We start from the raw sequence: 13605 nt of genomic DNA on the forward strand, positions 1-13605 counted from the left end.
TCTGAAATGCAATCAGGTTATGGTTGCCTTTCTGTGAGACATGATGCATATGACAATGTGCCAACAGGCTCCATGGCTGGATTTGAATGTTCCTTTACTGGCTGAGGTCTTCACAGCTTTCTCTCATGCAAAGATTAAAAACATCTATTTGGAAAGTGATTTTGCTGTGGCAGCCTCATGACAGCCCATTCCATTACTCAAAATCCCCTCTACTTCATTACAAAGAAAACACCTGCTTGGTAGGGAGTGAAGGCCAGAAATGTGATTGGGAGAATGTGGTAAGCAAAACTGTTCAAAGGAAAACTTTATTTCCTTCCAGAGCCAACATGATTCTCAGTGTGTGTGGAAGTGAATAGAGGTAGGGTGCAGGAGGTAATGGGATGTGTGAAGAGGGAGACGGGAAAAAGGAGTGCGAAGCAAACAGCCAAAACACAAACATTTCCACGGGTGCTACCATGGCCATTTTCAGAATCCAGCTGTTGTGGCTCCACTGTGCTTTGCACACGCTCCTGGACTGAGAACAGTGAGGGTCACAATTAAGAGTGCTCTGGTGCGAAGCTTTCTGGCGTTACCTCCAGCGTGGGAGACCACAAACCTCCATTAACCATGTCCATTTTAAAATGACCAACAGATGGCACCATCAGTCCCCTTTTCTCCTGTGGCTTAGAAACAAATCCTAATGCAAACCCCTGTCCAGAACTCTCTGCTGCTAAATCCAGTAATTGCTTTCTAATTAATATTTCATTTAAATTCCTAGTGTCTTATAATAGGGCTTAAAATCTGTGCACGCCCACATGTGCAATGAAACAAATTATGAGGATACGTATTCATAGTTTAACCTGCAATGTTCCTGCTACTGTATTAAATGACTCTTGATTTTTGAGGGGCTTCTAAGTCAATGCTGAATTTGAATAATTTAAGTAGAAAAGGCACAGATGCATAAAATAGTGAAGAGCTAAAATGCAGTTTGAAAATTGGAGTAACTGCATAAAAAGAATTCTGCACTGATTTCTGGAAACTCTACGTTTCTCTTTTCTCAGATTTATAGTAAATTTTTGTTGTATTCTGCAGCTTTAAGATACATCCTCAGGATCTGTAGGGAACTCCATCAACTGGTAAAAATTATAAATTATAGCAGCTACCTTCTCCTGTAGTATCTGAATTGCTAATTAGATTTTCAGAATGAGACACTGCTGAGGATATGTCAGGAATAAGAGCTGCCTGGACACAGAGAAAACAAGAAGTCTCAAGGAAAGAAAGTTCAGCATAAGATTTTAAAGAAAGCATTATATGCCTTTGAAAGGATGGACGCTAAGCCATGCTGACATCCAGCTTTGATTAGATACTGTGGAAGAGAGAGGTTGCTGAGGCTATGCTGTGTCTACCATCCCTGCAATACGAAGGGTTTTTTACTTCTGTTTAGGTGGAATTTTCTGTATTTCAACTTGTGCTACTGAGAGGTCTCTGCCTCCATCACTTCATTTATACATATTGATAATATCCCTCTTGAGCCTTCTGCAGCCTGAACAGTACCAGCTCTCACAGCCTCTCTTAATAGGAGAGATGCTCCAGTCCTTTGGTCATCTTTGCTGGACTTGACCCATATGTGGGGAGCACATATTTTTGTTCTGAAGGGCCAGCCATGGTATAAAGATGTTTATCAGCCTGAATACTTTGGACAGCCCAAGGTTGTCTTCCCTGCATGATCCATGTGTAACTTGTGCAAAACACCTCTAAAATACTACTACTGAATTGCTTGGCTTCACCAGCTGTTGTCCGATTATGCACAAAAATATGTGACTAAATAAAATGTCAGAAAAATTTGGCACCAGGATTTTTTTTTCCTCATAGGAGGATAGCAGTATTATTTAAAATTCCTTGTGGTGACTGAGTGCAAATATAAGTTTAACTTGCAGACCACCAATGTAAACTCTGCTGTGAGGATGCAAAGAGCAGAGAGAGAGTCTAGTAGCAAATGTAAAGTGAACTTCCTTCACATTCAAGGCTTTTTTTCTTTTTTTCCTGGAGGTATTTTTATCACCACAGGTATTTCAGTTATGTTTTAATTAAGCTGTATGATTATAAGTGCTTGTCATTGAGGACATGTAGCTGGGTAATTAGAATGATAGTGTAAGGGATAATTAGAGAATATAAAAAGTAGCTAAAAATGAGTCAATTGTGATGCAGTTGAATTCTGCACAGCTGCTCTACTTTCCTTGCCCCACCTCATTGAGTGTTTAAGTCACTGTCTTGCTGTCCACTCACACTACATTTCTTTAAACTGGATTAGGGAACTGTTTAATGTGAAAACTTAATAAGATGGAAATCCAGCAGGGATGTGAATGCAGGGACAGCAACCAGAACACCATCCAAAGCCTCTCGTGGATCATAATGAAGTGTGTTCCACGACAGACAAATCTTTCTTCAGCAAAAGTGAAATAAATGTATTGTTCCATAATAAATCCTGTTTAGAGATCCCCAAGGCCTGTGTCAACATGCTGCTTAAGCATATGCTCAAATCCAGTCTGATTTCATGAAGCACTTAAGCTCTAGTAAGCTGGGTTATATGTAAGGAAAGGCTGCAAAATCAGAAACTGTTAATAAATACCAGTTTTATTAAGCAAAGATTTGTTAGCCCTTTGCCATTGATGTTTTGCTTAGGTAGGGTTTAATTAAAAATTATAGATATTTTGTTTGGCTTGGTTTTAAGCTGCTGGAAGTCATCAGTAATGTAGGAACAAAATAGTCTTCATTTTAAGTCTGATTTCAAAGACACAATGAAAGTTGATAAAATTTTTCCTCTAAGTCAACAGGGAGCAGAATCAGGCCTTTGAATTCTTAAAAGTTTTCCAGAAAGCCTTAGATTTCCTTCAGCATGCACATAATTATAATTTGAGTCTCTAACACCAATGAAGAGGTCCAAAAGGAGTGAATGTGAATCCAAATTTCTATGCAGAATTCTGAAACCCAACACTTCTTAATTATGCCACTCATGGAAGAAAAAGCTACGGGTCAGAGTGAAAGCTTCAGAAAAAGAAACACCATTTCTAATACCTAGAAAAAAATCCCAAAACAACCAAACTTTGCAACTCCCAGCATATTTTGTAGGTTTGTGAGGTGTCCTTGATTTTTATGTCATAGTTCTTTGCTTTAATTAGACCTTTTGAAAAGGAAAGAAGCCAGCAATTCTCTCACGTGCGCTCCTTTACTATTTGAGAATATGTTGGGAGAAAAAAGGTGCAGCTGGTCCTTTTCCTCTAAATCTAAAGGAAAGCTTTTGAGTTAAGGACTTGCTTTGTAACCCTAGGAAGGCAGTGGTAGCTTTCTGTTTAGCTTTGCTGGGTCTTACATGAACTTCATCTTCCATTGATTTATGGTGAGTAGAGATAATTCTATGGGATACAAAATATTGTATCCTAAATAGTGTGCTGGAACCTCACTATAAATTTGCTGTCCAAGATGTTTCCCTTTCATAATTAAATTTCAGTAGCTAGTTTTATTGCTGTTCCCAGGGATAAATCTTTGATCTGAGAGCTTTCACACTCTATATCTTTATTGCTCTCATTTTTATTACAGGTAAGGGATTATTTTTTTACTATCTCCTTCATGATCTTGACAGAAACTTAACATATATTGGTCTGTTCCTTCTAATTTATTCATTAAGTGAAGAAACCTTGTATTAATAAGCTTTTTACATATTGCCCCTTACTCCTATGTTCTCTTCATCTTATGTGCAGGTACCATCTGGTTTTCTACAGAATTTTTAAGCTTGTTGGTCTCTGTTCTCTAGGACACCCATCATGCGGGGTGTATGACTGCTGTTATGACTAAAGGAATATGAGTGATGTCTTATATAGTAACAAAATCAAAAATTCTGGAAAGCAGAGTTTGTCAAGAATCAAGCTTGTGTTTCAGTTATAGCAGCAAACCCTGAACCCCCCTTTTGGAATTACTGTCTAGACCATATGGGGTTTTCTTGGAAGATAGAGAGGAAAAAGAAACTCTTTGGTATAGGACTTTTCCAGAGAAGAACTTGAGTGGCTGAAACATTTGTGAAAATGCCATTGATAGCCTTGTCTTTAAAAATAAAATGAAGCTCTGGGTGTGAGAATTAGAACAGAAAATGAAAGTGATGCACAAGGATTATAAACAGCGTAAAATGTAATTGCAGCATTTAACATTTATGCTGTAATGTCATAAATGCCAGCCAATGGTGCCTTCAGCAGAGATTGAAAGGCTTCACTTCACCAGTGGGACGGGCATGAGTAGTAATAATTCCAGTTGTTCCTTGTGCACAGCTGTCCCAAGATCACTTTTGGCAAAAAGTCCTACCTTTGCTACCTTTGAAATTCTTCTTTTGGGATTTGTCAGAATGTTACCCAGGATTTATGTAAATTGGGGAGCCGAGGTGTTGCCATGGCAATCTCAGCTGTTTATAGCTTTTTTGATATACAAGCACCATTTGTTGTAGCACTGCTTCTAAAGATTTGAAGGTTTGTATTAGGAATGGATAAATACGTGATGGAGGGTTCTATCTTCCTGCTTTTACAGGAAGGGAAAAAATAAATGAAATCTGATTTCCCAAACGCCTTAAGATTGTATATACAAAGGTCAGAGTGAAGCCTGGATTGCACCTTGAACCCTGCAAATTTGTGCATTAAAGTATGGTAATGTCCAAGTGTGTCAAACTCCTGGCCAGACTCTGTTGGGTTGGATCACATTTACGGAGCTAGAGACACTCCCTCTGGTGGCTCTTCTATCACTTGGCATTTCTACATTTTTAAAAGCTGTTTTTGGCATATTGTGGTGGATAAAACACTGACAAGTGTTTTGGAAATGCAGCAATGTATTTCAATTTACCTTCAGCCAGCAGTGATTAGTGGGCTCTATTACAGGTGCTTCGTTGATCATGCACAGACTTTATTGTAAATTTACCTACACATCTCAAACACAACCTTTGACCCCTGAAAAATCAATTTGGCCATCTCTTGACAGAGGCTGCTGACATTGCTGAAGTTTAGGAAAAGACTACCTTTCCCATCCTGAAGAAGTTAGATATATTATACATGTTTTTTCATCTTTTAGCAAAAAGAAAGCACTATGTTTATTTTATGTTGTGAAAGAAAGAGTGAAGAAGCTGTGTATCTTTTTGATTAGAATGTATTTTATTGTGTTTTATGATAGGGGAAAAAATATTGTTTCTAGAAGAAAGAAAACAAAACAAACCGGCCTGGGTTTCAGCAATAAGGGTTCTTAACATCATCTCTGTTAAAGAGCTTTGGAGCTGAGGGTTCTGTCCAGGCAAGGCATTTTTATTGACTGCCTGCAACAGTGACTGGGCATTTAGGAATATATAGGTCTTGAAAGGAGATTTTTCAGTATTTTGAAGTGGCAGTAGCATTTTCCTTTCCCCATTCCAAACAGTTGGATCCAGGATAATTAATATATTGTCTCTATGAGGTGTAACTTAAAAATAAAGTGTAACAGCTTATAGAACTCACAGGAAGGATATTTTCACGGAGGTTCAAGTTACTTTGAAAGAAACCTTAATTTCCTATGCAAATGCAGGTGGTCTGGAAGCAGTTTCAGGGATCAGTTTTCTCTAATAAGTGGTAAAAACCCAATATCCAAAGTTGCCCAACTTTTGGGATAGATAGCCTTTGTAATCAGTTCAGTCTCCCTCTAGTGATTTGACTGTGATGACGTAAAAACTTTGATGCTGTCAACTTGTACTTTCTTTGTGGAAGCATTTATAAAACCAAATATTTTAAAACCCCTCAAACCTGTACGTGTTCTTTTCAGTTCTGATCACAAGTTTTGTGATTTGGGTGTTTTTCCTAAAGGCTCAACTACTGGAATTAATAAATTGCACTGAGAACGTTGTCTTTCATTAAAATTAAATACAGTAAGAGTATCTGCAGTCTGTCTTTGCAGAGGAACTCTTTAAATATTGAATTGGTTGTAGGCTGTTGATTCAAAAGTCAAAAGTGAAAAGTCAAAGCTAAAGAATCACAAATTTCATGACACTGAAACTTGTCTAAGAGTTTTGGAAGCCAGATTGCTGTTTTTCCTTGAATTTCAAAATAATGAGATTCAGAACAACTAAACAACATCTGCTGAAAATAAAAGCAAGTTATGTTTTCAGTGACCCAGAAATTAACTGCTCCAGAAAATGCTCTGGCTAGTTTAGAAAAAATTATTAACCAAAACTTAATTTCTTTCGTGTTTTCGATGATATTCCGTGGCTTTCCTTTCAGTCTTAATGAATGTGTATTTTTTTTGTTACCTGTGAAGCAACTGACAGTATTCCCAATTTAGGCTTTTCATGGGCTTTTCAGGTACTGCTAACTATGGCCATTCAAAAATTAGGTCTCATTTCTGCTCCCTTTCCTGAGGGAAATTGGTCACTTAGTCATACTATTATGATTTGAGAAACCAAAACCTGTTAGTCTTTAAAAGTCAGGGTTTTTTTTTGTTTTTTTTTGGTTTTTTTCATTTCTTAGTGATGGAAACTTCCTTTTCATGCAGCAAGAAATACGTATTTCTTAATGTTCTTATTCAAACAGTTAAGTATCAAGAAGTTCCTATCTTGTTAGATTTCTTTAAAAAGTCAGGCCAGCCAGCAGCGATGTGCAGTTTCAATCTGTAGTCTGGTTTTCCTACTGTCCTGGGACAGCAAAATAATCTTTCATTTTTTTTTTTGCACGAAACGTTGTTAGCCTGATGCAACCTCTGCATTCCTGATGGTGAAGGGCCATGAGGGGAAGCTGTGTCAGGAGCAGCTGAGGTCACTTGTTCTGTTCAGCCTGGAGAAGAGGAGACTGAGGGGAGACCTCATCACAGTCTGCAATTTCCTTGTGAAGGGAAGAGGAGGGGCAGGTATCGATCTCCTCACTCTGGTGACGAGGGACAGGATCCAAGGGATTGGCCTGAAGTTGTCGGGGAGGTTTAGCTTGGATATTAGGAAAATGTTTTTCACCCAGAGGGTGGTTGGGCACTGAACAGGCTCCTGAGGGACATGGTCACAACACCAAGACTGACAGAGTTCAAGAAGTGTTTGGACAATGCTCTCAGGCACATGGTGTGACTCTTGGAGTGTCCTGTGCAGGGCCAGGAGTTGGACTCCATGATCCTCTTCCAACTTGGCATATTCTGTGATTCTTTGATCATGTCTGAGGCTCCTATGTCATGTTTTCAGTCTATTGGTTGATGTTAACAAATTTTGACAAAAGGTCAGATGTTTCAGGTATATTTACAGTTTCCAGCTTAGCTTAACCTCAAGAAAGATGTGGGCTGTTCCTGGAGAGAAGAGGCCATGCATTGCTGCTTCCTCCCTTACACTGCTCTCACAATCCTGTGGCTGTGGTCACCAGAGCCACCTGATAATCTGGGTCAAAATGAATCATTTCTAGGCCAGGCCAACTCAGGCATGGGTAAATAAACTGACCATGTGGCCACAAAGTTCTTGTCAGTGTCAGCAAGCAAGTAAGAGCGAGTTGTTGGGGAGAGTGGCAGGGAGGAGGATAGGGAGTTGGGGATTACCTGGTTCATTAACAACTGGTTGTTAGAGTGAACCACAAGTCTTTACAGGGTCAGGCTTCCTTCGTTCTGATTTACACACAAATTTACTTGTTTTTCAGTTTTGTGCACCATAATGGGAGCAAAGATGTAGAGAGGGCTAGGGAAGCATCTCCAAGTGCAAACTTCCCCCTTGTGGACTATAACAGGGAGATTAATTTTTATTGTTCCTTTTTCTATTATCTTCACATTTTCACGTGGGACCAGCTCAGTGAGACTCGTGTCAAAAGAGTAAGTTGCTCTGAACTGATGGCCTATTGTGCTTCAAGAAGGAAGGACAGTGTGGAGGAGGGATGAGCAAGGAAAAACTATAAAAATACCTTGTGCCTCAATCTTATGTGGATTTTCCTTTAAGCATGCTGTAGGCAGCATAGAAGAGAAATGTTTCCTTGATGCTCAGTGTATAACTATGGGCACAAAAGCAGCCTAATTTAATTAAACAGGTTAACAAATTCATTCAGACTAACGTTAGTGATTTAAACATTTAGCTTGGTTTTCCAAAAGGCTCTTAGAGCACTTGTGGAAATTGAACAGTCTCTGTAGTTTCACAGATTGTAGAGACACTTCAGGTTCAATTTTGATTTAATAAGTCTTCCAGCAAAATGATAGCAGTAGAGTAGCAGAAGAATTGCCTTACAAGGTGCCTTTCACTGATAACAAAGCATAAGCAGCCCTGACTTGCCTTATATAGGGATGTTAAATTTCCTTGTCCTGTAAAGAGCTCCAGGTCATCAACCTCCATAGAAACAAATGTGTACTTCCACTGCCTGAGTCCTCCTGTGAAAGGAGACCTCAGAGGGCAATTGTAGAGTTTTTCCTTATATTTAAGCACTCAGAATCTATCTCACAATAAAAACACATTCAAACTGATCCATTGTGGAAACTTCCAGACTGGAAGAACATAGCTTTTGAGGTGCAGGTTGCCTTTTTAAAATGATGTTTTATATTCCTTCAATTTTTTTTCTTTTAAAAAGGAAAAAAAATCCCAATAACTGAAGTGATATTCATGTAGGTCACTGAAGAAATCATTCTGAGTCATTGATACCTGTGGAATTTGGAATTTGATAGTCCTATACCTATTGTGGGAAATTTATGCGTATTTTTGTGGAGGTCCCCAAGCAAAGATCTATCAGCCTTGCCCATGATAGATATTTGCCTTGATAAATATTAGCCTTGCCCACAATACCTTTGTTGTTTTGTTTTCTTAACTAGATCTGAGCCTACTGAAAGCAGCTGCCTAAAGGTAGAGGTGAAGACCAAGGGTATTTCTGTTCCATTGCCTTGTTGTAGTTGAGGGTGAGGTTGATAAATTCAGCTTAGCAAGCAGGCTTCTTTGCTTGTGCACTGCTGGGAAGTATCCACACTAAACTGCTGCACTGAAGACAAACATTTCTATAATTTGCACGTTGATTGCTGTTAACAAGTGCCACATACAACTCCTCCTGTTTCGTGTGATCTCAGAATCCACCTGTACTCTCTTGTTCCCACGGTGCTTAATGCTGTTTCAGAACTTTCCTAGGGAATTTATTGTGGTCACAGATATTTGTGCATAAGTTTTAAATCTATTTATGGCTATGTGTTGCTCTTAAAGTATTTGGAATTAATATCTGCCATTTGTTAAATAGTAACTAACTCCAAAAACATTTTTGCTGTTGCATATCTGAGTGTTGCAAAGCAAATGAGAAAAAGTTTACATGTGTTGTCTTAAAGACAAATAAAAAAGAGAGAATTTCAAATATTCTTTTCTACTACTGCTGATGAGTAACACATGTTCTGTGTTTTCAAAACCCTGCACTTCAGAAAAGTAAGAGATCCCTATCTTCTAAAAGTCACATGCTTTGATTTAATGAATAAGCAGAATACACAGCACACATTGGTGAAAACCCAAGTGCTGAGAGGACACGCAAGGAGGTGAAACAACCTCTGTATGAAACTTAGCCACTTAGTAGCAATTACATACTGTGTTAAGTAATTTATTAAGGCTCTTCTTGCATATCTGATGTCTGAAAACAGCAGACTGATCTGGGTCCTTGTGTGAAACATGGAAGCGTCCATGTGCAAAGTTACAGAGGGACTTTTGAGTTAGTTTAGGCTTGTGCTTATGTGTTTCACTGGATTTGACTTTTGGTTTTTGAAGGTTCAGAGGTAATTGATTTTGTTGTCTTTAATAAGCTGTATGAGGAGACAGAATGAAGACTAAAAGAATATGACAAATGTATCAAGAAGTTAAATAATTATTCTTAATGTTATCATGAATATATGCCTAAACTACTCTTCCACTGCTTCTAAGACTTATCCATTACTACTGAAGGGACATTTTTGTACAGCATCTTTTACAGTAGATGTTCTTCTCATTTGACTCTCAATAACTTTTTCTCTTGATTTCATCTGTTATTCAGAGGCTGATTTAAAAACCTAATTCTTCTAAAGCTGTTCATCCAAAATTAGCATTAGAAATTGCTTTTTTTTTAAGAATCAAATTAACTTTTTGCATCATTTTTCTGTACTTTTTCTCAGTACAAAAGAGATGAAGGTACTGGAGAGAATCCAGTAAAAGGCAACTAACTAGAATGATTAAGGAGGTGGAGTACCTCTCCCATGAGGAAAGGCTGAGAAAGCTGGGGCTGTTCAGCCTGGAGAAGAGATGGTGTGGGGGATCTCATACATGGTTTATACACTGATATTTATTATCTGCAGGGGGGAGGTAGAGAAGGTGGATCCATGCTCTTTTGAGTGGTGCCCAGGGTCAGGACAAATGCAATGAGCACAAACTGCAACACAAGAGATTCCTCCTGAGCATTGATTCACTGGGAAGGTGACTGAGCAGTGTCTCAGGTTTCCCAGAGAGGTTGTGGAATATCCATCCTTGGTGGTGTTCAGAAGCTGTCTGGACCTGGGCCTGGCCAACCAGGTGGCCCTTCTTGGGTGATGAACTCTGAAAGTCACTTCCAACCTTGACCATTCTGTGATACTTCTTCTGTGCCTGTACTTTCGTGCCCTTGTTATAAGTTGAAGTAAAAGCAAATCCTGCACTAATTCACATTTAATCAGTGCCAGTGCAATTCCCTTGACCTCCTGCATGGTGACAAGCACACTGATAGCAAAAGCTTGATTTTCTTTGTGGTATCTCTTGGACTTACGTGGTATACCCTTGAAAATACTAATGAGCTGGATAATAACAGTGTTTGGATCAGATCTCTGAAATTTGGTCACCTAGCATTAGTTACTTGATTGCAAAGACAACAAGTAATAGGTCAACTGATAATTCTAAAATGGACTTCAAAATGATTGCTGAATAGAGCAAAACTATGTCTGCAATTACTTGTGTGTGTAAAATTTTGTATCAAAAAATATACATGATGAAAGCCAGACCTTTTAAAAATACTGTGAATTGGATGGCTGTTGCACTAGAAATGAGGGGTCCTTAATGCAGAGTGTTGTATGGAGAAGAGGAAGTATAACTCACTCTGTCAAGCATTCTGATTTGCAGGTTCCTGTTCTATTATAATTAAGGGATAGGAGTAATAAATAGAAGGACAGCATTTCGTGAAGCAAATAAGATAGAAGAATGAATATATCACTTTTACTTCTTCCATAACTTCTCCTCGATTTATTTCTGCCATTTTTTTTTTTGAGTGATTGTTAGTGTTGATCACACTCTAGCTCAGACCTGATAAAATAATAAAGATAATATTGTTCCCATAGGTGCTATTGCTACTTCCATATCACAGACATCACTAAAGAATTCCAGCTCTTTTTTTTTTTTTTTCCCTGTTAATAATGATTAAGGCACAAGGATTTTGGAGTGGAGGGAGAAAGAAATCGGGAGGAGGTTGCCAATGTTACCTTACCTTTGTTTAAGCATTTTGCATACCTCCAGTTTGCTCAAAGATAATTGAGAGGAAGAGATGTGGGGGACTGACTGAGACAGAGAAAATAAAGACAGATAACATTTTCAGATGGACTATGTGTATTTATAAGTGAGAAGGCAGGGCAGGTATAATCTTAGACTAAGGTTTTTTGATGAATGAACACATTTGAGGCATCAGGGGTGATACTGAGTTATATAAACATGCTATGCATACAAGGACTTCATTATACAATATGGAAACAGTCTCTTGAAAGACATAAATGGTGCAAAATTTTAGGATCCTATTTTGTATTCAGTGCTTTCACTCCAGTGACGTTACTCTCTACGTCCAATATACTGATTTTATACCAACAGCTCACATCCCTATTTCAGGTTTCTGGCTGTAGGTCTTATCATGACGACAGCTCTGCCAAACTATTCAGGTATTGCATGTACAGAAAACAATGGGCTTTATTGGTAGTTATTCCCCACCAGCTGAATGTACAGCATGTTGGATATCTACCTACTCCTCCTAAATGAATACGTTGAAAGAGTTATATTCAGAATATATTTTTTGCCCTCCTCTGCTGACAAATTGTTTAGCTGGCTGCTCGTCATAGCAAGCTGTCAGCCATATGGATGCCATTCAGCCATTTTTCCTCCTTGGAATGCTGTTGAGCAGGGCCCACACAGCCAAATGTCCTCTAGTCCTGCGATTCAGAGTGACTCAATAGAGCCGAGAGAAAGGCCACAATTTTCTCAAGTGGCAGCAGGCACCTGTGTCTCTGCTTTACTCATCTTCCTGTCAAAAAAAAAAAATTCCGAAGAACCCTCATGTACATGAATTTAAGTTCTTTCTGCTGGGCTGCACAGTTACATAGCTGTCTGCTTTACTGATGTAGCTTTGCAGCTGTAACAGATGAGTAATATTAGATAAGATGGATGAAAAAAGAATAAGAAGAGTATGGCAGTTTGCAATAACCTTGGCCATGTTGCAACACAGAGGGGAAAAATAAAACATGTGAAAGTTGTCAGCTGGTGTGGAGATGCTGTTATTAAAATAGAAATAGGATGGAAAAATCATGGCTCAGATGAGCTACTAAGGGATATTCAAGCAGCCATAAAAATGTGCAGCTATATTCCAATAAGTGTTAGTCTACCATTAGACTTCCTAACAGTAGTAGCTGTTAACCACCAAAACCTGCACAGGAGCGTTTTCCTAAAAGTGTCATCATTGGCTTCATTATGTAGAAATGCCCAGGGAAGCTGCCTATGATGGCTTTTTATGCCCCAAGTTTAAAGAGGACAAAAGAACCTGTACTGTGTCCCTTTTACTTTGATATCATGGTCCTGTGTGCTTAGAGCTTTAGATTCTGGGGGATAAAGGGAAAGAATGAAATATAATTTTGAATTTTCCTATTAGATTGACATTTTCTGACAAGGTCCAATGCAAAGAGAAACACCAACCCCAGTTTGGTCCCTAATCCTGGATCACATGGTTGGTCTAAACCCTGTTTGGGTTTTGGCCATCCGTTGGCCTCCCTCATGACAATAAGAATATTTTAAACCTTTCCAAATGATCATGGTTTTTGTTAGCTGCCCACACTTTGCCATGGTTACGTGAAGAAGTAACTCCGTGACACATGGTTGGCATTTCTTGCATTTGTTTGTTTGTTCAAGCTCCAGGAGGGTTATCAGTGATCTACATCCGAGAGAGGAGGCTTGAGTTTACATCCCTCCAGCCCCCGGGCTGTTAATTTTAACAAAGCTGCCAGAGTTTGCACGTTGGATGTGTTTGGGGCGTGCCAGAGTGGGGGTGGTATCAAGGGGGATGTGCTGCCAAACAGCAGGTGAAGGTGGCTTCACTGCCATGGGAACCAGATCTCCTGAGGGGAAGGGGGCAGATCTGGTGTGTTGGGGAGGGAGCACAGAGACATGCTGTGTGGTAGCTGTATTTATTGTTAGAATTGTTTGTGGCATGGAAATGTCACCGATACAGGCTCTGGCTCGGAGAGGGCTGGCAGTGACCTTGGTTTAAAGTGTTTCCAGCTCTGCGTTGGCCAGGATGACCCTCACTAAGTTCCTGGCTGAAACCTTTTCCTCTGATACATAATTATGTTAAAATTGGTGACCTTGTGGATATACATTCTTGACAGCGGTTTTCATCCTTTGAGATT

At 39.1% G+C, this 13605-nt stretch overlaps 1 protein-coding gene across 3 annotated transcripts in view; it reads left to right on the top strand.

Moving 5' to 3' along the window:
- The window catches only part of POU1F1 (POU class 1 homeobox 1), an 88073-nt gene that overhangs the window by 56030 nt on the left and 18438 nt on the right, over nucleotides 1-13605 (top strand). The window lies entirely within an intron of this gene.

This window comes from Corvus brachyrhynchos, unplaced genomic scaffold (assembly GCF_000691975.1).
Source record: "Corvus brachyrhynchos isolate BGI_N302 unplaced genomic scaffold, ASM69197v1 scaffold152, whole genome shotgun sequence".
Classification (NCBI taxonomy): domain Eukaryota; kingdom Metazoa; phylum Chordata; class Aves; order Passeriformes; family Corvidae; genus Corvus; species Corvus brachyrhynchos.